This window comes from Silurus aristotelis, assembly GCF_946808225.1.
Source record: "Silurus aristotelis genome assembly, chromosome: 1".
In the NCBI taxonomy this organism is placed as follows: domain Eukaryota; kingdom Metazoa; phylum Chordata; class Actinopteri; order Siluriformes; family Siluridae; genus Silurus; species Silurus aristotelis.
The window spans coordinates 17,002,406-17,027,294 of NC_139574.1; positions in this window are offsets into that span (position 1 = coordinate 17,002,406).

Sequence of the window (24,889 nt, forward strand, 5' to 3'; positions counted from 1 at the left end):
GAGAAAGAGAAGCAGTGGAGAGGAATTAGCGTAGCTGCTGTTCATGATATTAACAGCACAAGTTGATAATGTGCAGGTGATCAGCTGTTATGGAGCACAAGGTTATGATGTGATGTGTGTTATGTGTAGGCTGCGGGTAAGCATCTTTGCTAAGAAGATAAGTTTTTAATCTGCACTTAAACTGGGAGAGTGTGTCTGAGCCAAGAACACTGTCAGGAAGACTATTCCAAAGTTAAGGAGCTAAATTTGAGAATGCTCTACCGCCATTAGTGGACTTTGCTATTCAAGGAACTACTAGAAGTCCGGAGTTTTGAGATCTAAGGGAGCGTGACGGATTGTAGCGTATTAGAAGACTTGAAAGATAATTGGGAGCTGAACCACTTAGTGTTTTGTAAGTAAGAAACAGTAGTTTGTAGTTGATTCGAAATTGAACAGGTAACCAGTGTAGGGATGATAAGATTAGTGTTATATGGTCATATTTTCTTGACCTTGTGAGAACTCAGGCTGCTGTATTCTGGACTAACTGTAGCTTGTTTATTAATGATGCAGGACATCCACCTAGTAATGCATTACAGTAGTCTATTCTGGAGGTCATCTCTCTGCCACTCCTGACACTCTTCTCCACCCAATCCACTCTGCCTGCACTCTTTTCTTCACTTCTCTAACACACTCTCTATTACTTTGCACTGTTGACCCCAGGTACCTAAACTCTTCCACCTTTACCACCTCTTCTCCCTACAACCACACCACTCCACTGCCCTCCCTCTCATTCACACACATTTACTCTGTCGTATGCCTACTGACTTTCATTACCCTTCTCTCCAGTGCATACCTCCACCTCTCCAGGCTCTTCTCAACCTGCTCCCTACTCAGACCACAAATCACAATTTCATCCGCAAACATTATAGTCCATGGAGACTTCTGTCTGACCTTGTCCGTCAACCTGTCTATCACCACTGAAAACAGAAAAGGGCTCAGAACCTCCACCTTGAACCAGTCTGTTGTTCCTACTGCACACATCACTGCTGTCACACTGTCCTCATACATGTCCTGCACCACCTTCACATCCTTCTTTGACACACCTGACTTCCTCATACAATACCACAACTCCTCTCTTGGCACCCTGTCCTACGCTCTCTCGAAATCCACAAACACACAATGCAACTGCTTCTGACCCTTTCTATACTTCTCCACCAACATTCTCAAAACAAATAATGCATCTGTAGTACTCTTTCTCAGAATGAAACCATACTTTTGCTCACAGATGGTCATCTCTTCTCTTAGCCTGGCTTCCACTAGTCTTTCCCATAACGTCATAGTGTGACTGAACAACTTAAATTCCCCTGTAGTTACTGCAAGTCTGTACATCTCCCTTGTTCTTAAAAATCGGTACCAGCACACTCCTTTAATATTTTGTTTAAGAATCTGGATAAAAACTCCACTGCCATCTCTCCTAAACATCTCCACACTTCTACTGGTATGTCATCTGGTCTAACCAACTTTCCACTGTCCATCCTCTTAATCACTGCTCTCACTTCCTTCTTACTTAATCCTATCCACTTCCTGCTTAACCATTTTCACATCATCCACCATTCTCTCTCTCCCATTTTCCTCATTTATCAGCTGCTCAAAATACTACCTTCTCAACACACCCTCCTCACTAGTCAACACATTTCCATCTTCATTCTTTATTTCTCTAACTTGCAGCACATCCTTCCCAGCTCGGTCCCTCTTAGTGCCCGAATTCGCATACAGCTCCTCATATGCCTTTTCTTAGCTTTTGCCACATTCCTCTTTACCTGCTGCCGCATCTCCTTGTACTCCTGCCTACTTTTCTCATCACTCTGTCGATCCCAATTCTGTTTTGCCAACCTCTTTCTCCTTATGCTTTCCTGCACTTTTCCACCACCATGTCTTTTTGCCTTCCTTTCTCTTTCCAGATGTCACACCAAGTACCCATCTAGCTGTCTCCCTTATCACCTCTGCAGTAGTTGCCCAATCATCCAGCACCTCTTTACCACCAACGAGCCCCTGTCTGACCACGTCCCTGAATCTCATACTACAGTCTTCCTCCTACAGTTTCCACAATCAGATTCTTGTTTTAGTTCTCACTCTCCTCCTCTTCTTCTTCACCTCCAAAGCCATCCTACAGACCACCATCCGATTCTGTCTAGCTACACTGTTCCATGCTAACACCTTACAGTCTCCAATCTCTTTCAGGTTGCATATCCTGCGAAGAACATAGTCCACCTGTGTGCACCTTCCTCCACTCTTATACGTCACCCTATGATCCTCCTTCTTCTTAAAATAAGTATTTACCACTGCCATTTCCATCCTTTTAGCAAAATCTACCACCATCTGTCCTTCCACATTCCTCTCCTTTAAACCATCCCTACCATCACCTCCTCATTATCTCTGTTCCCTTCACCAACATGGCTACTAAAGTCTGCCCCAATCACCAATCATTCTTTCTTAGGTACACCTTCTACCACTTCATCTAACTCACCCCAGAATTTGTCCTTCTCCTCCATCTCACAACCCACTTGTGGAGCATAGACACTAATGACACTTATTATCAACCCTTCAACTTCCAGCTTCACGTTCATCACCCTATCAGAAACTCTCTTCCCCTCCACTATACTCTTACTGTACTCTTTCTTCAGAATCACCCCAACACCATTTTTTTCCATCCACACCATTAAAGAACAGTTTAAACCCCCCTCCAATGTTCCTGGCTTTGCTCCCTTTCCACTTGGTCTCCTGAACACACAACATATCTACCTTTCTCCTCTCCATCATATCAGCTGCATCTCTTCCTTTACCAGTCATAGTATCGGCATTTAAATTGCCCACCCCAACCTCCAATCTCCTACACTTCTCCTTTTCCTGCCGTCTCTGTAGACGTCTTCCTCCTCTCCTTCTCCTCCTTTGGCCAACAGTAGCCCAATTTCCACCTTTACCCTGTTGGCTAACAATACCTGTGGCGGTCGTTGATAACCCGGACCTCGACCAATCCGGTATGAAATTCTGATTTGTAATCCGCATATTTGACCCTCCCCATTAATCCGGGCTTGGGACCGGCACTAAGAGTGCACTGGCTTTTGCAACCATAATGGCTGGATTATCCACCATATAGAACACAAGCATAGAAAAGATTATGATCAGGTGATCAAGAACGTCTCTGTTCTCAGTGATGTTTACATCGCTGACTTCCTCTGTCTCATCCAAGTTCACCCCAGACTTCTTGTTGCCTTCCTGCCTTGCTCTTTGTTTGCTTCGTAAACTAGTGGTGTGGTGTGTGGAGCCAGGAAATGATACACCAGTGGATTGAAAAGCCACGCAATGACAGAAAATCGGTTGTTGGGCTGAAAACGGTGTGCAATGAGAAGAAAGAATATTGACATTTAACCAAATAGATTAAAACTAAAGTAATTAGTCTGTTGTGAAAATGTAAGAAGTTAAAAGTACAGATATTTGTGTAAAAAAAATTATGAGTAAAAGTAAAAAGTTGTACTACTTAAGTAACAGTAACAAACTATTTGTACTTCATTTCTTCCGATCTCTGTGCCACATCAGAAAATAAATGTAATTTCATAACTATAAAGCTCGTGGGAGATCTGAACTAGAGTAAATTTATATAATCCTTTTTATGTAGCCAACTAGATGTGATTGCAAGGCATTATACATTTTATACTGATTTATTTAGTCAGCTTATTTGATAATGTCAGACTACTCAGCAGTAAGTGTTTCATGACAGGTAGCAGTGAAACACAGCTCTGGTTAGGTTGTTTGTTTTTACATACCGCATAGTTTCATGAAAGGGTAAAAGTTGTTCCTACCTTTTCTGACTTCACCACATGCATTTGACAAAACCAAATAAACATGTGAACAAAAAATTGCATCACTCACACTTTCAAAACTTACTAAAGAGAATATGATGACCATCAATGTTTGCATGGTGGGCGCAGAACAAATGGCAAATTAAGGACTATTTGAGCTACAAAATAAATGCACCAATCTCATGGTTTATTTTTATTTCTATATATTGACTTTGCCTCAGGGAAGGTCTAGAGGGTTTTTTTAACATATGGATTTTTTTCTGCATTTGTAGTAAGATATTTTCACTGGGTATTCGAGAAAGAGTGAGAGTTGTCTGTTTATCTTAGGGCTGTCATTACAGCTCTCATATCATGGCAGAATTTATAACTGCTTTGTCTTGTTTGTTCTGGATAATGATCGTGTAAATGCATCCCTCAAGTTAGCAATTAATGCTCTCCATGGCTCTATTTACAACAAGAAGTAAGAGTGTTAATGCAATGCTTAATGCTTTGTTATTCTTGAATTGGTTCGAAGCAAGCTGAAATGGGCCACTGGAAATTACCTATTAGATTAATGTAAAGAATAGAATTATCATGAGTCGTTTTGGAGATGGCTAAATTTGGCCAATTAATATAACAGACTGAATTGGTACTATTATTATTTTTTAATGTAGTGAGAGGTTTAAATGGAATTACATTTGTGTTAATTCCTGATTTCACAATCTTAAAAGGGCATTCAGCCAACAGGCTTGAAAATGGAGTTGCCAGTGCCAAACCATCAATATTTTGTTGTTTAGGCTAAACTCATTTGGATATTGTGTACCAGATCAATATCAGCCTGTCTTGCTTGTTTATTAAAACACTGGGATAAAGCTGGGTCTTACATAATTTCTATGCAAAATAAATAAAAAAAAAACGTTATACATATTCAGCCAAAGAAGTACACTGTACCAATGTCCGGAAAAATGTCCAAAAATTAATTTTATGTCTGTACTTCAGTTATATGGCTGTTTTTGCTGTTACATATCTAGCCATGATCCATAAATTACTGGGTGGTGTGTACTAAAACACAGAGTAACTACTTATTCACTAAAGTATGATTTTGTATAATGTTTTTGTAATAATGATAATGTTTTTCCTTTAAGCCCTTTTACCAAATGTAATACATTACCTACAGCATTGTTTAATGAGCCAGCCACCCAGTCATTAGTCATGGTGTACTTCATGAATCAATTCATAAATTCAATTATCCTGTATTATCTTTTAACATTATCATGTATTGTATATAAGCTAAAAAAAATTTGTCTATACTGTAAGTAATTTGATTGCTCAAATGTAAAAAATAAAAAGACACTGAAATAATTTAATTGATTGATTTGCAGTCTACAAATGTGACCTGAAAACTTTTACATTTACATTTACATTTGCGGCATTTAGCAGACGCCCTTATTAAGTGTGACGTACAAACACACAGACATTTTTTTTTTAAGTCAAAGTGTAACATTTTCACACTCACTACCATTAAATGCTTTTATTATCCTGTTTAGGGTCACAGTGGATACAGAGATGATGCTGGAAATACTGGGTATTGAGATGGGAATACAACATGAACAGGACAACAATGCACACGTCGTGCCACACGTTTACAAATATTGGTAATTAACCAGTCAACCTACCCTGGAGCTACGAGACCACACTGCTTTGTGCAATTATGCTCAGATTATAAAGGAAGTCAAGGTTTTAATCCTAGTATTACATGATTTTTTAATAATTTGTATTATAACAAACATATGGAAATATCATATTATATGTAACCTCAGATGTCAAAGATTTATAGTGTGTCTAAATTTCCTTATAAGTGGGAGACCCAGTTCAACTCTAAACTTCCATTTCATTCTATCTTAAAAAGAGCAAAATGCAAAAAGAAGAAATGATTAATTTTACTAAATTATTTAAAAGCTACTTAGTTCTGATGCACAGCTACTGTTTTTTTGTAAGGACTGTAGCCATGGACTTTATTTCCCATCAGCCTCTCTACCTCCATGCTTCATGTCATATGACTGCAGCTGAATCACATTCTCTGTTAATTAGCGCATGTATTTAAGTCTCATCTTGCACCTCACAGTTGGTCTCACTTTTATCTTTTATTTTCATGTTTAGTTTTGTTGTCTTTGTGTTTTATGTGTGCACTATAAATAGATGATCTGCACTTGCATCCGCCTATCTGCTTCATTGCATGTCTGGTCTAATAAAAAATGGCGATTCAAAGCCTGTAATCTGTATTTAAACCAAAACCATGTTGGTTTTGACATTTTGAAACTAGGCAATTAATATGATGTTGTGATAATGATGACTGAGAGATTACTGGGAAGCATATTATCAACAGGATTCGGGTTAATTAACTACTGCTGCTTTTACTTGCTGCAATTTCTTTTAAGCATCAACTCACCCCCCTCATCAGTTCCTCTAGACCTGGGGATTCTGTAAGGGTTAGACAACATGCAGGTGTTGAAGATGTAGCCCCACTAATCCCCCTGAGTATGACTGAAGGGGCTCAATTGTGCTGTATTTCATGAAGTTTTTTTTTTTAAACTTAATTGCAATCAGGCTATCAAAGAAAGTCCCAGCATGGTGGATGCTATTCAGTGCGAAGAGAAGCACATAGACACTCAAAAAGAACATACTTTCCAATTATATCCTCAGTCTTACTGATCGTGAAATGTTCACTGGTCTGTAATTACTCTGAATGAGACGACACCCTGAGCAACATCTAGCAAGAACAAAAAAAAATCTTTGAGCTGACAATCAGAGAACATTCGCTCACTGTTTCACATGGTCCTCATCTTACATCAATAGACATGTTCTCCAACGAGAGAGTTTTGTCATCTAAAGCAGCTGCCCTGTCAGAGCTATAAAGGAAGCACACAAAGATGTTTAGGCTAGCATGTGCTGAGCTTGGGCATTTGCCCATTACACCAATGTCCTACTTTTGAAATGCTGCAGAAAACAAACAAGATAAATTATTATGGTTTTGAAAAAAGCTCTTGAGGTGTATAGTTGGCCTGTCAGAGCTGACGGAGGACTAACAGAAAATTTGCAATTGTTCGAGTTTTTATTCTAGACATACTGTGTTTTTCAAGCCTAATCATGCATCAATATTCTTCTTTTCACCCGGACTGTACAGTCAGAATATTTTGGCATAAAAAGTGTAGGCAAAATATCTCCTACCCAGGATAAACAAAACATGAGCTATACTGAGCACATCCTGTCCTAAGAGATGTTGTGTAGTATTATTATTTATTTAAGTGTGTTGCATGTATGACAGCTCGGGAAAACCCTTAACGTTGTCATATAATGTTTAAATAAAAAATTTTACTTTCATTTACTTGGAGATTCAGTGTATATGCAAAAAGAAAGCGAAATTGTTAAAATTTCATTGTAAAAAATTAAAGCAGGATTTGAAAAAAAGGTCAGATCTGTGTCTACCTTCATTTTAATGCAGCAAATAGAAAGGGGGTTGCAGCAGGATTTAGATCCTAAATCCTGGATTAAAAAATGTTGATCTTCTTTTAGAGGTCTTTCACCAGTTTTTAAATGGACACCCTGTTCTTGTTAATATCAATGTGATGCCCCATTTACTTAACCTATTGATATATTAATATATTTCACAATGTTACATAGTATAGCCATGTATTGTAAATTATTCTGTATTCCTTTTTCTGATTTAAACCTTGATGAAATCCCATAAATGCTTTTTCAGCTCTTTGTAAACTATGGATTTAGCCATTTGATGAAACTACAGTAAGAACTAAGAAAAGCCTGAGTACATAAACCTCTAAACTTTATTTAGTTTCAATCAGAATCACTCCATTGATGTATCATGAATATGCTTGGCCATGAGCAATGAACGGATGAATGGAGATAAATCCGAGGAAAGACAAAGGGTAATCTGAAAAACAGGCAAAGGTGGTCGCAAGCAGCAAACAATCATAAACTAATTAAAGAGTCCTAGGTCAAACACGTGAAAAAATAGAAACATTACACTTGGCAAAACTTGGCAATACAAAACATAGAAACATAGGCTGGCATAGACAAAACAGAAGACCATCTATAGAACACCCTTTGGGATGAATTGAGCGGAGACTGTGATCCAGGCCTTCTCGTCCAACATCATTGTCTGACCTCACAAATGCACTTCTGGAAGAGTGGTCAAAATACCCATTAACACATTAGCTGTTATAGCTGCAAAGGGTGGGCCAACATCATATTAAACCCTATGTGTTAAGAATCGGATGTTATTCAAGTTAATTTGCATGTGAAGGCAGACAAGCAAATACTTTTGGCAATATTTACAGGTACATTTGTGTCATTTGGCAGACACCCTTATCCAGAGCAACACATTTATCTCATTTATACTGAGCAGCTATGAGGTTAAGGGCCTTGCTCAGGGGCTCAGGAGTGGCACCTTGGTTTTTTGGGATTTGAACTCATGACCATCACATCCAAACTTCAATGCCTTAACCACTAAGCTACTACCTCCTGGTATATCTCAATAATTAAATTGCTTCTTAAATTTCATTGGTTTTTTTATACTAATTAAGGGTCAAAGATAGCTATTAAATTGTTTGAGAAATTGAAGGCAGTTGGGTTTCCCAGAATGTTTGCCAAAAGGACTACATTATCCTGGCTCCTTTGGCTGGATCTTCATTGTCTTCTGAAACTCTGGAGTGTCCTCGTTTTTCTTTTCATTTGGCCCAAACCTCCTCACACTCAAACAAGATGAGCTAGAAAGTTTAATGACATTATTAACATCAAAATGAAAACTGGCTCCATGGGAATTGCTAATTAATGTCACTGAAGGTTTGAGCACCTTCCCACTCTTAGCTCCAACACATTCTTCACAAGAAGAGTCATCAATAGTAGGTTCATTTAGTGGACTTTCATCTAATCCTTCATTTCTTTGTTCTCCCATTCCTCTATTTCCCATAGATTTTTTGGACTAACACTTACTTCCTGGTGAAGAAAAAAATGAGGAGATGAACAGCTTGGTCTGTTCAAACCGGATTTAATGGAAGTTTGAAAGCAAGTGTGGGCTGCTTCCAGGGAGATGCTGAGGAAAAGAAGCTGTGCTAAAGTCACTATGGCTGCAGATGTTACAATTATCAAAAAGAGAATAATACACAACTGCTGCCACATTTTCCTGCCTAACAGTGAGACTTCCTGCTTCTATTGCCAGGCCACATGCTACAGCCTTTAGCAATTTTGTGTGTTTGTATGTGCAAATGTGTGTGTGCGTGTATGTGTGTGTGTATAGTATGTGCATTTTAGGGTATTGTGTGCAAGAGAGAAAGAAATAAAGACAAATTAGAAAGACAGTGTGGTTTCCAGATGGTCCTTAGAAACAAAACTAATTTTCCCTAATCACAGTCTTGGCCTCAGGACTCTCTGCACATGTTACACTCTGTTTCTTCATGGGTGTGTGTTTTTTGTTGTCTGTTTGATCCATGTTCCAGACACCTATATAAATTTAACTGTAGATTTATAGATTTTACTTCCTTACATTGCTATACACTTGTATATGCTACACATTGTGTTCAGTTGACATAAAGACACTGGATGGAGAGCATTCTCGGATAGCTCATTCTAACTTAGATTTTATCTGACTTGCGTTTCATGACCTAAACCTACATCAGATTCATTCTTAATAATGAATAGTGAGTATTTCTATTTGTTTGTTGCAAATAGTTGGTGAAAAATGTCAATTTAAGTAGGTGAGCCCCTACGCAGTGCTTTCAGAGATCATAACAATGCCACAGCCATCCATAGTAAAGTAGTCCAAGAGAGCAAAATTGGCCATACAATCTGGGTGGGAGGAATGATTTTATTCTTCCCCTGTCAAACAGAGAGAAACTAGCCAATTGCAGCCATCTGTGAGCCCATAAATGCGGAAGATGGCTGCTAATGCTTTCCTCTGAGTGTGTTCAGCTGCACTGTAATGTGGCAGTGTGAAAACATGTGCTGCCTGGCATCACTGGCATGTCTTGGAGAAAACAAGTGCTAGCTTTCCCAGTCGGAAGCTGTCATGTTATAGGGGAGAGTTTGTTAGTGGGAGGGAAATGCCAAGTTCAATATCAGCAACTGCTTTACCCTAGATAGGTTACAGTGGATCCAGAACCCATCCCTGAAACACACACTGGATATAATGCTAAAGGTTTCTGTTAATATTGAACCTGAATATACACCCATTAATAATTGCTTTGATAATGACTTATTGTATAATTTTTCTTAGATGAAAAATCAACTTAAAATGCTGTTTGGGTTTCACTGCAAACAGACTTTCAGCATTTTTTTCATTAGATCATCCATAATTGAATACAATTAATTTATATCAAATTAACAACACTCCTGCTAGCTACAAATATTGCATTTATTACATGACTCAGTTAACTGAACCTTATTGTTTCTGGGATTCAGTTGAAAAACCTGTTCCACTTTTGGATGATATTTCAAAAGTATACTGAATGTCTCTTAAAAAAAGGGGGGTAGAAATTCAGATGAATTATTTTAGTTCCCAAAGTCATAGTATATCCTTGAACTCTTAAGTAATCCCCCTGGTCTATTTCTCAAGTTACCATATTAGCTTTCAAAGTCTTTTTATGCTTATTTTGGTCAAACTATTTTATTGCCTATAGTTAGTTATTATTACATAAAGCTACACATAGACACATGGTCAGTTTACACACACACCCAAACTCATTAAATGCCACTTGTCATTTGACTAAAAGATCACTCTTGTTAATGTTTCAGCAACAATAAAAATTGTGCTTTAATGTCCCAGAAGGAAAAGAAAGTTCACACATAAAAATGCAAATGACCCAAAATTATTTCCTACAGTACCTCACTGGTCTTTTATCATCAAAAGGACAGGTCTGTACTATGATTAAAATGGAGTCATTTTCATCAATGACTGTACACAGCAGCTGTAATGGTGTATATCCATAGCAGAACTTGAGGTATATTATTAGCCAAAAGCCCTAAACATAGTCTGGCTTTAACTGTAGATTTTGTTCCTAACACCCACGCTCTCACATCACTATGAGCTATCTCTTCTCTCGTAAGTCTTCATTAAGGGCCTCTTGCTGGATCATAGAATCACAGCAACTGCCAAGACCAAGTCCCAGGAACAATTAGCTCATGTTGTACAATAACATCATGTTCTGTGTAGCTCAGAGGCAAAAGCACATGTAATGCAGAGGCCAAAGATGATGCCAGAGCACAGCAAATGACAAAAGCATCCATTGTTCTGAAAGTGAAACTTTTTTTTTCTTGGCAGAATGACAGACTCTAGTCCCAGCTATTGCACACATGATTTTATCAGTATGCAAATTACACACTTTAAATAAATAATTATTTCATTGTTGTTGCATCAAATACTTTCTAATTGTTTTAAACACATTCTTTATTTAATAGTGAAATACCAAGTAGCTGTGGTTTTGAAAAAATCAGTTTAAATAATGGAAATGCCAAGAAACAGCTTATTCCCTGAGGACGCGAGGCAGACTTTAGTGGATCAGTTTACTCAAATGCATCACAAAATAGTTCAACAAAGTAAAATTCATCTTCATAAGATAAACAAAACAACAGCCAGTACTGTGGGTGTACAGTAGCACATTATAGCACGTCCTTCAGTGAAATACAGTATGTCATGCCACATTTAAATACAAACAATAAATAAATAATTTATAAACTTGGGGTATTGTAAATGAGCTGGTAGTGTTGGTTCCTTATAGCTTCAGAGCCTTAAGTTTCATCTTTATACCAGGTTATTGTCACCCAGCTTTGTAAATATTCCATTGCATTAAGTCGGGGGTTTATTCCAACCTTCTGTCTAGTGTTCCAAAAAAAAATAGGCTTTGGATCCACCACTACCTTGACCAGGTAAGGACAATTAATGTAGTTAAGATAAACACCTTCTCATCATATTAGTTGTTATAAGTCTTTTCTAGGAAGAATATGTATGTTTCACCTCAAACAAATTTTTTTCTTCAGACGTCCATATAGATCTGTATGGATATTAATCTACGCTATAAAAAAGTAAACCAGCAGTTCTTTTTTCTGTAATATATATATATATATATATATATATATATATATATATATATATATATATATATATATATATATATATATATATATATATATATATATTAACACAATTTCAAGTTCATAATAATTATACGTATGTATGGAAACATAAAGGTTAATAATTTGTCGTTAGATACATTTTTCTGACTATTTCTCCATGAGCTTAAAGGGCTTTTGTCACTTGAAGCTGTTATAGACAAAAATAACAATCCCTCAGCAACACCTCTGCTATCAGAAATTGAGATTATCAGTGCCAACTTTTTAATCAAACTCTTTTATTATTACTATTAGCAAATTCTGCCTTTATCTGAAGAAGTGAAACTGCAGACTAGTTTGAATGTGTTATATTACTACATTTTAGTACACCTGGAGACACTGATATTACATAAAAAAAATAAAAAATCACATAATTTATTAAGGATTATCCACCAATTGAATCTCTACATAATCTATAGCCTGGCATTATTTTACCCTCCCAAACCAATTTAAAAACATGAAAAGAGAATTAAAAGAGAGAACCAAAGGTCAAGAAAACATTGCATTCTGTAAATATGTCTTACACAGTAATATATGAGGAGGGAAATCCCGTTTCATGATTATACAAAGCCAATAGTTATCCAAGATTGATGGATGCTAACAAGGAAACAATGCAAATGAAATCTGCAATCTGCTGGCAAGCTGAGGCAACCCTCTGATTCTGTCACCTTTTACCGCATGGTAAGTCACTGCTTCTGCCAAGTACTGTACACACTTGCAGAGGCGTGGGCAGGACAGGTCACATGAGAGTCACGCAGAGATAAGCAGCATGGTCTAGAAACCCCCGACAAGACTAAACAAGTAGTGTGTCGACATATGATCTGCTCCGGAGATTAGTGGCATATTTAGATGGCTGGTGCATTTCAATCTCTAGCCATATCAGTCTTAACACATTTTTCTCCTACAGATAAACTCCTATATTCTAGAGGGGTCTTTTAAGGACACACTTGGATAATGAGATTGTTTTTTTTTTGTAACAGGTGTACAGAAGGGGTTGTTTTGCACTAAATCTGATTATTGTGTTTGCTGATCAGGCAGCTGGAAGGCTGTTTGTGCAGTAGAAACACTGCCTCTGCATTGCTGTGACAGGCTGGTTATGATGCAGATTCCAGGTGAGAAGAAAGAGGCTGTCAGGTGTGGGCAACCGCATCCAGCAGAGCCCCAGCACCTAATGACGGCTACTTTAATGAGAGCTGATACATGATGAATGTGGCCATATGGTCAGGCAGCCTGCACAAGCCAGGAGGACACTTATCTTTTAGCATTCGCCAAGGTAAGAGAACGATAGCTCTAAAGTAACTGGAACAGCAGGGAAAGGATGTGACCTTCAGCCACCCAGTGGAGGTTCACTGTTCTGCCTGTAGTTCACAAAGGTCTGACTGCTCTAAATGAACTCTTAATGTTCATCTGCTCTCTGTATATGAGATATAGGTGCTGACTCCAGCGTAACGTGTAACTCAGTAGTTGATGGTTAATCATTTTGCTCTTTTCCAAAACAGTAGGTTTGAAGCATTTCACATTTCAAAATGTCAGAATAATTAGACAGTGCTTTATGAAATTAAATAATCTTCAATTTATCACGCTGTTTGCACTTTATGCAGTCATTTGTTCAGAAGCCATCTGTATGTATATAAAAGATTGAATAACGTTAAAAATTGGCCTGCCATTTTTACTCCCACTTTCTTGGGACGTTGAGTATCGGGTCGACTTACCATAAAATATTATGTTATGATTAACTCCACAATGACGCTTTCTGAAAGAGCACCCTCTTGGGAACGTACAGAAGTAACACTTCTGCTCAGTAGCTTGAAAGTTAAATGGCTTGAAAATTGTACCTTAAAATAACTCAGAATTATCTAATGTCCCGTGCTTCAGAACTCCATCTGTACATATTAATCCACAATATTTTCATTGGGCAGGTTTTTGCTTCTGCACTTTAACAGTCTGGAATGAGTGCTCTTCATTAAAAGAGCAATTTGTTCACTCAGCCACGGGTGACCAGAGGTGCATGGTGACTGTTAGTCTGGTCAAGCTTTTACATTTGTCTTTCATCCATTTTGTGATTGATTTGCAAATTACTGACCTGATGTAGTTACGCACCTAGCTGAACACATTTCATGCTCCTGTGCTCTGACAGAACCATTGCATAGAAATGACTGAGAGATCATTCTATATTCTTGAATGCAAACAGCATGTGTTCATGGCTACATTTAATGCTGATATCAAATTCCTTTTACCCCAATCATACTTTTTCTAATATATTTCACACTTTTAAAGGTAGAACGAAGTAACATTTCTTTTTTAACGATATCACACTGTACACTGTACACTCACATGTAGTTGCACTAAAATCCTTCATTTCTAACAAGACTAAATACCATTTTAATCAAATTAGAACTTTGCTCACTCATTTCTCTCTACTCTTCTTAGATCTCCCAATACTCCTATTTACCTTGGCTGGATAACTTTCTATGCACATCTCTTACTACAAGCATGAGACAGAAAGGGGGGGAGGGAGAAAAGAAGTGAGACTGTGAGAGGGTTATTCAGCTATAACAGAGTGGCTGAAGCCATATGCTGTTCCTGCTCAAATTTCCCCTGCTTGCCTATTTTGGCGCTCTGTGCTTGAGACACACACTAAGGGTATGTGAACGGTGCCACATTGTCTTCTCACACCAGATGTTATCATGCTGTCTAATTGGCCTAGCAAAAACAAAGGAAGGGCCTGGAACGCCCTGCCCACAGAAGCAAAGCAAAGTTCTCCTCAGCCTGGCAGCTCAAAACCACTCTAACAGAAAACCAAATTAAAGCTTTTCCATACTTTCCACAATCAAATAAGTCCATGAACTTTCCACAAATGGCCTATTCTGCCACCAGGATGACTGCCAAGGTTATGAGCATATTTGGTGTAATCACATGGGGCAAAGTCAAAAACTATAGAAAACATTTCCTGAGACCCCAGTGAGCGTCAATAATTCAACTGTCGGAGACCTGCTCTACATTTAAATGCAATAAACTTTCAATCAGTTTCCCATGGATTGGATTTCCGTGCCTCAAGTTTCTTGTTATTGTAAGAATTAGGGTATTTAAACAGCCATCCTGTGCAGACTTCACTTCTAGAGCTATTAACAGAAATGTTCGTGAAGAAAGAAAGTCGTATTCAACGGGGGGGAAAAGGGACCACTATATTCACTTATTCTGTATTTCAAAAGAAAACATTTGCACTTAGTATGCCAAAGGTTGTGATGTAGTGTGTATTCAAAGCAACATTTGTATGCTAGCAATTGTTAAAACACATGAACCAGGCCGTAATGAGGTGTTTTACTTCAGGCTTGCCTTAGTGAAATCAAAGACTAGTGCTCAAACTACTCAACACCCTGTGCTGCCACATGTTGTTAGTGTGAAAGATATTTTAGATCTATGTTTGATCCATTGCAGTGAGCCCTTTTGTTGTTGCTGGACCTTAATAGCTTTCAGTGGAAACTTACAGCAGTGCTCTTTTATACAAGATATGCATCATGCTTGTCATGTAATTCAGTTAGGTGAATCTATTGCATATCTCAGTGTAACAAACCTTGTATGTTTATACTCTGCTCAAACTGCATTTAGCATATTTGTGGTAAAAACGTGTGTTATTGTTTGTATTGGCACTAATGAACACCTAAATTTGGTAGTCCAGATTATTCAGCTGGTGGAAACATAAAAGGGAACACTTAGCTTTAGCACTTAAAGTTCCTCAGTAATGTTAAATTATTGTCTTCAGGATGATTCTTCTTGATGATGAACACTTTTTGATGAAGAAACCTTTATTTTACTGTGTGATTTTTATCAATTATAACACTTTACTAAACATTTCATTTGGGGTAACTGATGTAAGTTTGTAGATATATAAGTTGTTAAATTGATCCAGAACTTCTAGTACTGCTTGCATACACATAAAAGCAGGTGGATCACCAGCTGGCTCGAATAGTGTTTTGGATAAAGGCCCATTTAAAAGAAGTTTCATTTAAGACTGATAAACAGTCAGTAATATTAAACAGCTGTAAAGAGAAAAAAACAAATTCAAGGGTATAATATCATTCAAATGCTCTATTGGGGCTTCCAAAGGGGCAAAAATACAAAATATCCTTTCTGCTAACAAAAAAATTACTCTTGAGGTCAGAGTAATTTAAAAAGTGAATCATTAGTAGTCTAGTAGAAAATAATTACTTTGGAGGCTCATTTTAAAGACAGTTTCAAGATTTAATAATACATTTTTAATACAACAAATGTGCAATATGCAGTTTCATCAGGTACCTGCTATTTAATAGCTTCATTCTTTCATTGCCTGGGTAGGCGCATAGACAGCTAAAACAACAATAAAATTAGTACCTGCTTAATAACAAGACTACAAGATATTATTTGCAGATCACTATACAGCATTTTTATTTTGTCATTTGGCATCCTCTCCAGTGTGCTTAAAAGAATCTGCATAGCAGAGACTTATGTTAAATAAAGAACTTTACCGATAATATGAAACTCCATGCATCATTATAATACTAAAAAAAACTTTGGATATCCCAAAAACCTCTTACCAACTGCATTGTGAATCTAAGAATGCAAAACTTTACACTACATTGGCTCTTTATGGTAAGGGGACAGCATGCTTTCTAGGGATTTGTTAGAACAGGATCTGGTCAGCTTCAATAAAACCTGTTTCAGGTAGCAGATACAGCCAAATAGAGACATGGTCATGTATCCATTTATACAGAAAAGCATGTTTGTGATTAAAGATTGCCTTAAAATTACTAAAAACTATGTTTTAAAAACTATGTAACAAAGCTATGTTTTTGGACCAGAAATCATGCTTTGTTGGTTATAGATTTTATCTAGCTTACTTGTATTAAGATACATAATTAGTTTGGGATTGACCAAACTCACCAGCCCTTCAAAAACATGATAAGTTATTGACAAACATGATAAAATGGCTTAGGATTGAAGTAAGAAATGTAAAGCCTCACAAAATGCTGCTAGAAAATAAAAATAGCAAAATAAGCTGAAATCTAAAGTATAATAAAACTAGCAGAAAGTAAGCAAGCAATCTCAATTGTGTTTACAAAAAAAAAAAGGATGCAAAGCTCAAATATAAATTATGAGTCAAATTGTCAGTAATGCGTATACAAGGTATGGAATGCAATAATGGTCATAAACTGACCCTCTTACCTGCAGCAAAGGGAAAACAAAAGGTAAAGATGAGCCCTAAACCAAAATGATGTGAGAAACAGCCAATGAACAGACTAAGGATATGAAACAGACGATGCAAAATGCACAGGTGGAAGGAACAGATGCCTCTATACTGGCCAAGAAACAGGGACTATGAATAAAAGGAAGAGGCCTCTGATTAACATACCAGAGTGGTCTGGAATATCACACAGAAAATAGTCAGGACCTGACACTGGATGAGGTTCCTGAAATACACACAACACACAGAAAAGCTCAGGGGCTGAGCCTCATACAGAGGAAATCCCAGGGCTTCATAATAACTCTGTGGAGAGCTTTGGATAGAGCACATTGCAGGGGATGTCTAAAGCTCAAGGCCTGATATTCAGTGAAAAAGACATTCATTGATGACTGAAGGTTGGGAGGAAACAGGACCTAAATCTAATTCAGGGGTTGGTTTAAAGGAGGAAACTACTAATGAAGGAAGCTGATCCTAATGACTCAGTAACGGGAATCATTCCAGCCTCAAGGTCAGGAGCTGATCAAAACCAGGTGATTGTTTTGGCCCTGGAAAAGATCAGAGACTGAGGTTATAACAAATATTGGCACCAGTGCTAAGGCTTAATTATTAAGTAGAGGATGTGCAGAGGGTGTATGAACTACAAGTATAAACAGATATAAAGGCACCCTCAGGGGCTTAAGTAGAGAAAGAAGCTAGACTTTAAGCACGGTTCAAAATAAAGCTAGTGTGGTTTGAACATAAAAAGAGATAATGCCTACATAGATACTGTAGGAACGAGGGCTACTGTGCAGTAACAAGTCAGAACTTAAATGTTTCATCATATCCATAGATTAACACAGAAAGTCCTGCCTAAACAATGAGGAGAGAATTAAAAGTACCAACTAGGCGGAAAACGGGGGGCACTGGGAATGAGCTAACAATAACCACTCAGACATCATTAGCACTGGAACCATAAACTGGGTGTTAATAGAGCTGGTCATTGTGTTAAAAATTACAGCTTGAAACAGAGACATAATCTTAGGAATATTAATTGCAACCAGACAGAAGCCCATCACAGCTGCCAGGCAGAAGGTAATGCCAAGTCCAAAGAGCTGCTCAGAGGAGATCCTGTGTCCAAAGGGCTGCTTGATTGAGTCCAAAGGTGAGACTGCGCCTTCATGGAGACGAATCATTGTTGGGATTCTCACGCTCTACCGACAACAGGGCAAGCACTTTTCTAATGTGTCACTTGGGAGCTGTGCAATTGTTGTGTTTTGACAAGACCATACCAGTTGGATAGCAAAACTATTTGTCTGTAATCACTTTGACATGGATGACCCTTGGGTGGCTGGATGAGTAGTCCTTATAAAATTTTGATTTCCTTTCATGTAAACATGGTTTGTGTGTTTGGCTGTGAGCATGTGTTGAATGTGGTATAAGACGTGCATGACCCAGCAAACATGTGGAACTGGTTCTGGACTCGGACATGTGTTTCAGAATGTAGCAAAAGTACAAAGGGTACAAAAAAAAATTATTTTAGAAAAGAGCAGAATATTCTTTTTAAGATGCCTTACTTATTACCTTATGTATGTACTTATTAGCACGGTGGCCTTTTAGTGCCGTGCCCTAGTTTGCATAGACAGTACTTCTGGCAGTCACTCTGCATAAAAGCACCTGCCATAAATGTAAATGTAAGTGAATCACAGGGTAGGAAGGTAAGAGCAGAAAAGATTCAGTTGACAGAGTTCAGAACAGTACAGAATCTCCCTGAAATAACTCAAGTCACATCTCACCACTGTTAGAAAATTAACCTTGCACTTGACCGTTTTGATTTATGACAGCAAAGTCCACATTAAAGTATTAAATACTGCAATATAGTTTGAACTGTAGGCATAAAATCTCACCTAATAGATTAGCTGGACCTATATAACCATCTGACAACACAAATTATGCATACCAGGGCTTGTACAAAAAGGAAAAAACGTTGTGATGATAAACACAGTGACATTGAACTGTGACCAATCAGTGCACGACACCATTCAGAAGCCAACCTGCATTTCGGTATGATAACACTGCCTCCTGTTGTTGGAATAAATTAGTGCAAAATCTACAAATAAAAAGCTAGTGGTTTCCCCTGGTTAGCTTCTGGCACAAAAATCCATAGACTACATAAAAAATTAAACAACCTAAAAACCAGAAGAAAAAAAACGAAGTGTCTTATGGCTATGTTTTGTTACTGTATGTCTTTCTGCTGTTTTGTGATTACATTTCCCAGCATGCCTGCTACTGTGCTATTATGCAGGTTTTCTTTAGTTGGTGTTCTGTTGCGCTGTTAGTTGCATGCAGTCATTTTTTTTTTAAACAAACCTCATGTGTCATATTTATCTTCCTTGTGTTCTCTAATCTATTTAGCTTGCTTGCATCATGCGCAGCTTTTGATGTATCGCATACTTTGATTGAACGTGCATCTGTGCAGAATTTCTTCATCTTCTAGATGCCACGTGTATTTCCCTTGTCCATGATGCTCTGTTTTTTCATTTTGTGTAAACTGCAGGGGTAATTTCAAGGTGGAATGTCTCAAGAAATTACATTGGTAGGATATGAGTATAAGATTTGTTGTCACCTTGGTAACACTTTTCGACTCAGGACTTCATAATGCAGAAGTAGCAGTGTATTGGAACAATTAAATTGACAGTGGTTTGTTGTGTATCCTTTGGAAAGGTGTCATCTCTAATCAGTAACACTAGCGTAACACCTTATTAAGTGTTCGTAAAGTTGTAAACAGGAAGCCTAGAGGGCATTGGAGCAACATTTGGAGTTAGCATGGTAAGATATTACACCAAACACATTCTTATACAGCAATGCAAGCGATGATTTCATATTCATCTAATGATGTGTGACAGCGACCAGCGAGAGCTGAGCTGATCTCAGCAGGATGTCTCGAATTTCAGGGGAACTCAGATGATTAAAAAATGTGATTTTATGCCATTTCGATGCCATGTTGTCCTCTGCAGAGTTCCCTAGGTGTTTTTGTACCCCCTTTCTGTGTCTCCTGTTTTAATCTATTTACAAAGTCTGCATCTCATGAATAATTGCGCAACCACTTTAGGACAGAAGAGCTGCAATTTCAACAGGACTCTCTTGATTTTTTTGTCATGAATGATTTACAAAGGAAGCGAGCAGCAAATCTTCAGCTTCTTTGGATTTACAAACCTACATAATCTACAAACCTTACAAAATCCATTTAATCTATAATATCAGTAAATGTAAAGTATTTCTAAAGTTTATGCCAGTGGTAATTCTTTGACTTTGCAGCTCTGTAATTATACCACCATACCAGGTTGTAATTGCTCCCCAGGAAGATTTGGGCCATGATTTATTGTATCGGAGCACCAACACAACAATTAGCATAATAGCTTTGGCAAGCTTATAACATTCTATATTGTGCCTACAAATCGCTGATTGGCTTGTAAATTATTTTCATATTTTTATTTTAGCAAATAAGAGACAATGAATTAGGGGAGTCAATTTGATGTTTCAAGTCGTGATTATTTTTGTAATTTGTTGTAATGAATCTCTGGATTGTTCAGACTGCCAGTAGTGCAAACGAGCACTTAATTTAGAAACTAAACATGAACATGCATTTTAATGGCATCATTTGCATACATTACATTGTGCTAAATGTGATGTACTAACATACTGGAGTGCACAGGATTAATTAAAAGGCTGACCTGCCATTCAGTTTAAAAGATGATGTTGGCATCTACTTATCCTCTGTGCCTTTCTTGACTGTTTCACTTTAACCCATCAAATGCACTTTTTGTCTTCCTTTAGAAATTGTATGAGTAATAAAGTAAATAAAAAATAAAAGCTTTGATTTAAGCTTTAGTCTGTTGTGATGGAAAATGTATATGTTAAAGTGTAGAATAAAACTTAAAACTTTGGAATAATTTTTTTAATAGGAGACTAAGACATTGTATGAAATACAAATTAAACTTGCATGGGATATAAAGCGAACATGTCATAGCATACAGTATATGTGAACATGGCATTTATTTTATGCTGTATATTGATGCACTCATATGATACACTAGACAATAAATGCTATACAAATGTGAATAAATACTGGTGCTTATTGTGTTTTAACATGGTTCAGGCGTTTTTGGTCATGTTGGTGTTTGGCATGGTCATGTGGAGTGCAGAGGCTGATAAGTGCTGTAATCCTGTGCCTCTATTGATGCCAACCTGACAATGTGTGTGTGTGTGTGTGTGTGTGTGTGTGTGTGTGTGTGTGTGTGTGTGTGTGTGTGTGTGTGTGTGTGTATAATTGCCCACTGTCAGTGGATCTCTAGGTAATAATAAAATAAGGGCAGATCAGGTTTTACACATTTCCAGCAGGCTAAAAATATTGTTCCAGTTGAGTTCAAACTATGATTATATGGCAGGAAGAAAAATTACAATTGCGTCAAAATGTACTTTTGTGATTAATGTACAGTTATACAGTGTACACTATACCATCCATAAAATACCTACATTTACTCTTTTGTTGTTTAACAAAATAACAGATAAACAATTGTTTCTTCAATTAATTTACTATAGGTTCATTTATTCTTCTTCCATTGTAATCGTACCTGCAGTGAATAGCCTATCCTGTACATATGTACACATTTGCACATACATAAATACTTGGATAATTAAAATTAATTCATATCCTAAGATATACAGTATTAATTCATATCCTAAGATATACAGTATTAGATTTACATTTAATGCATTTAGCAGATGCTCTTGTCCAGAGCCACTTAGAAAAGTGCTTTGAGTCTCTATCAATAAATAAATTAACACTGGTTCACTAGATTACAATCTTAAGATAGCCTACAACTCTGTTGAGAGGAAAAACAAAGACAAAGCAAACCAGGAAAAATGTGCTAGTTTAAGTGTTTCGGAAGAGGTAGGTCTTCACCCGTCTATTGAAGACAGCCAGTGATTCCACTGTTTGGACATATATTGTAGGGGAATTTCATTCCACCACCTCAGTGCCAGAACAGAGAAGAGCCTTGAAGTATACTTACCTCTTACCCCGAGAGAAGGTGAGACCAGTCAAGCAGTGCTAGAGGATCTCAGGCACCGTGGCTCAGTGCGAGGAGTGATGAGGTCTCTGAGGTAAGAGGGTGCTGGTCCAATTTTGACTTTACAGGCAAGCATCAGTGTTTTTAATCTGATGTGTGCAGCTACAGGAAGCCAGTAGAGGGTGTGCAGCAGTGGGGTGATGTGGGACAACTTGGGCAAGTTGAACACAATTCACTCAGCTGCATTTTGAATCATTTGCCGTTGACGAATAGCATTCAGAGGAAGACCTGCCAGCTGAGAATTGCAGTAGTTTAGTTTCGAAATGACAAGAGACTGAACAAGCACCTGAGCAGCCTGTGTGAGTAGAAATATTTAAATCCTTTTGGTGTTGTGGAGAAGGACAAGAACGAGTCACATTAGCAACATGTGAGGAAAAGGACAGTTGATTGTTGATGGTTACCTAAAGGTTGTAATTGGTGGCTGACAAGAAGAGCAAAGAGTTTTGTAGAGATATTCTGAGATCCTGACCTGAATATGAATCACCTGGAATGATCAGCAGTTCAGTTTTGCTGGGGTTGAGTTTCAGTTGATGAGCACTCATCCACAAAGATATGTCTGACATATAAGGCATGCTGAGATCTGAGCAAAAGCTGTGATATCTGAGGGAGGGATGAAGAAGATGAGTTGAGTGTTATCAGCATAGCAGTGGAAAGAAAACTTATGTGAGGGTATACATGTGGACTTCACCAAGAGAGTGAGTATAGAGGGAGAAAAGGAGAGGACCAAGTACTGAGCCTCATGGGACACCAGTGGAGAGTTTGTGCAGGGCAGATGTAGACCCCCTCCATGTTACCCGGTAAAAGCAACCTTCCTGCTGCTCCAAGGATACCAAGGCTCCTGAGGGTTGACGAGAGTCTCATGGTTGACCGTGTCAAATGCTGCTGACAGATATAGAGGAAGAGGACCGAGGACAGCTTGGCTGATCTAGTGGGATGTAGTTTCTCAGTTACAATCAAAAGGGCCGTCTCTGTGGAATGTGCTGCTTTGAAGCCAGACTGGTTGGGATCTTGGAGGTTGTTGTGCTGTGAGAGCATTATATAGTTTTAGAAGGAAATTAGAGAAGTAATATAATTTATTATTATACTATAAATAAAGTACAATCATCAAGTGGATGTATGGAAAGAATGGATAAACCCTATTGTTTTTATATTATTTTAGTAATTTTCTGTCATTCTATGTCACTTAGTCTGTGAACAAGATGTCATACACCATTTTCGAATAAGAGATTTAATCTGCTAGCACATCAACAACAGCGACAAAACAAGTTGTATTGTGAGTGTTTCCAATTGCAAGCATGAGCTCATTGAACTAACAGTGTTTCCACTTTTCTAATCTTGACGACATCTATGCTCTTTTTTTTTTTTTTTACAAATGATTTTTGCAAACACAAGTGCTTGCACAAAATGAATTCCTCAGACAGTGCACTCACACTGCATTCTAATGAGATCAATGCTAGAATGCTTAATCAGTTTAACAACATTCAGCAGTTGGCTAGTAAATGGAGAATGGCTTTGCTTTACAGAACTTTTTAATAGAAGCCTCTTTTCTGTAGAGCCTTCTAAGCTGCTTCTGAAGGACATGAGATCTGCCTGACCTGAAATCTTCAAGGTATTTTAATGGGAAAGCTAAGACAAGGATTAATTGATTCCCTTCCAGCCAAAATGTTGAAAATTAATTAGAGTAGCACAATGAATAATAGGAATAATGAATTAACAGGATTATTGACATTAAACAAAGCATTGTGCTGGAGAATATGTATAGACAGAACCATCACAGCTCAAGTTTTAGATATATAAAATGCAAGATTAAGCATTAGAATAAATGAGACCTTAGATAGGCAAGATATATTAAATACATAAACACACAAGTGAAAAATCAAGGAAAAAAAATCAATGGCTCGTTTATGCTTTGGCTGAGTTTTGCTGAAGAGGCTGGGGTCCCCTTTGAGTGAAGGGTTCCTGCAAATTATTATAAAATTATTCTGACTGATCAATTTTCATCCTGGTGACTTTGACTCTTCGGATTCTTTACAAATAAAACTAAACCTGATGCAAATTATATGGGTGCCCTCTTCCACGATGACAGTATCCCCAATGAAAGTGTAATGAAAGCTCACTGTACAGTTTGATGTGAAAGAAAATGCTGTTCATCATATTCTACTCTTCAGTCACCAGATCGTAATCCAGACGGTTACTATAAGAGATATAACCCAATATGTTCAACAGTGCACCAACCCATCATCACTAAAACACCAGCTGAGGAAAGATACATACAATACAATATAGTGTAATGAATTTCTTAGTTCAACATGTAAAAAAAAAAAACATAGCATAATTAGTGGTAGTAGTAATACTTATTGTTCTAGTAGTAATGGTAATTTATCACTCCAATCTCTATAGCTAGTAGTAATAGTCGAAATAGTAATAATAGTAGGGAAAGTAGTAATAATGTATAGCTACAGCGTATTGATATTGACCCTAAAACAGTGCGTAGTAAAGGGATAACAGTAACCGATATGTAAAAAAAACTCAGGAAAAAATTACAGTCTGTACAAACTCAG